This window comes from Protobothrops mucrosquamatus, unplaced genomic scaffold (assembly GCF_001527695.2).
Source record: "Protobothrops mucrosquamatus isolate PMUCROS unplaced genomic scaffold, P.Mucros_1.0 scaffold2, whole genome shotgun sequence".
Lineage (NCBI taxonomy): Eukaryota > Metazoa > Chordata > Lepidosauria > Squamata > Viperidae > Protobothrops > Protobothrops mucrosquamatus.
In genome coordinates this window covers 4023093-4025482 of record NW_015386389.1, presented here as the reverse complement: position 1 = coordinate 4025482, position 2390 = coordinate 4023093, and positions in this window count along the sequence as shown.

Here is a 2390-nt window from a genome sequence, read left to right as displayed (position 1 = left end):
GAAGAAGAAGAAGAAGAAGAAGAAGAAGAAGAAGAAGAAGAAGAAGAAGAAGAAGAAGAAGAAGAAGAAGAAGAAGAAGAAGAAGAAGAAGAAGAAGAAGAAGAAGAAGAAGAAGAAGAAGAAGAAGAAGAAGAAGAAGAAGAAGAAGAAGAAGAAGAAGAAGAAGAAGAAGAAGAAGAAGAAGAAGAAGAAGAAACCACCGCCTTGTTGGTAGTCCAAAATGCAACAAGAGCCAAAAGGCCAATACTGCTGTAGTAGAAACTAAATTTTAATTGTGTGCCTTCTGATAAGCCTTCCAAAAGTCAACAAGGTCAAGCTGGTGAGGGCAAACCAAAAGACCAGCATGGAATGAAGGATGTGAGACAAGTTTCCTCATGTTGTTTAATGCAATTTGCTTAATGCATGGCATTCTAGCTATTGATTAAATGCATTTCCTGCTTTTGGAAAATTATTAAGGTAATGGAGATAGGCAATCACGTGATCTTAGTCAAAGAGGCAGGTGCTTTATTGGAAACCTTATTAATACATTTATCTCAGCATTTTGCAAAATTCTGGTACTGTTTTCTCTTAAGCCTACAATCAGATTAAAATCCCAAAGAAGCATCTAGAGGACAATAAGAGTGTAATTTATGACTGTAACAGCCAAATTCGATTTTGGCAGAGAGCCTCATTTATGTTCAGAATTTAGGTACACAGTAATGGCTAAAACTCAGACTCATGGGAAATAGAAAATGGAACTTTCCCTGATGAACTATTAGAGGAATGTTAACTTTAGTTTTTTAACTTGAAGCAATAACTGAAGCTGTGATTTTGACAAATGGCCAAACCCATTCTTCCTAACAGATTTCAAAAGAAATGGTTCATTTAATGTCTGCAGTATTTGACATTTGCAAGAATATATCTAGAATGAGAGAAATCAATCTATATCTATATCATCTATATCAGTGATGGCAAACCTTTTAGAGACCAAGTGCTCAAACTGCAACCCAAAACCCACTTATGCATCGTCGGGTGCCAGGTGGGTGTGGCCCATTGGGTGGGTGTGGCCCATTGGGTGGGTGTGGCCCATTGGGTGGGCGTGGCTGCGGTGGTAACGACAGACTGGGTGGGACTAAAAAGTTCAATCAATCAATTCCAACTTTGCAAGATCTTTTTTTTCCCGCGAGAAGTTGAAATTGACTGATTGAACCTTTTTTTTTTTTTTTCACTTGGTGGCAGGGGCCTAAAGCGAAAAGGTTTTATAAAACCCAGCTGAAGGCCTAGTACTGGGGCGATGGCGCACATGCCCACAGAGAGGGCTCTGAGTGCCGCCTCTGGCACCCAAGCCATAGGTTCGCCACCACTGATCTATAACACACACACACACACACACAATATAGATCATCTATTCTTATCTATCATCTCCCCCCATCTATCTATCCTGCTTGTAAATATTTCAGTAAAGAATAGTATTCTAGCTAAGTCCAAGAAATCCATGGTGAGGTTTTTGCTTCTGGGGGAGAATAATGTTTAAACTTAATGCAGAGAATTCCTCCAAATACTGATTGCCTGGGAATAAAAGCTATATTAAGATTGGTAAGTCACTTGAGGTGCAGTCCTGACTCAAACTGCAGTTGTTATTGGCCCCAGCTAAGAGAATATTTGCCTGGGGTTCACTGAATAAATACATAGGGCTCAGTCTAAGGAGGGGGAAACAGTAGAATAATACTTAAGCCCAATTGTAATCAAATAGCAAATTAATATTGGATACCATATGGGATAGACAGACAGACAGACAGACAGACAGACAGACAGACAGACAGACAGACAGACATAGGGTTGGGGAGGAAAAAAAAAGAGAGAGAGAGAGGTCTTACGACCATATCAAAAAATAAAACAAAAATAAAGTTCCAGGATAAAATAGATAAAAGAAATTACAATAGTAAATAAATACAAAGAATTAACATTCAGATCAATACAACCTCTTTATAGGAAGTAGGACACTCTGTCATTGAGATCCCACGGGTTTGTTCTTTCAGGTAGGGATGTTAAGTATTTAAGCTTAAGATGGGCATAGAGTTGACAGTCAAATAAAACATGACTAATATCTTTGATGGCTGAGGCAGCCCATATTACATATGGCAGGTGGCGGAAGCACACACATTTGGCCATGGAATGCAACAACTCAAATTGAATATGAATCATAAATATCTGAGCAGCCACAGGATGGCCACAGTCAGCCTTTTCTGTACTTTGCTGCCTTCTTCTGTTCACCTGGAATTCTGCAGGCCATGCTGTTATTGTTGTTGTTAATTGCGAAGTCGTGTCCGACACATCGCGACCCCATGGACAACGTTCCTCTAGGTTTTCCTGTCCAGGCCATGTTATATAGGCCTATTTAAAAGCCCCAT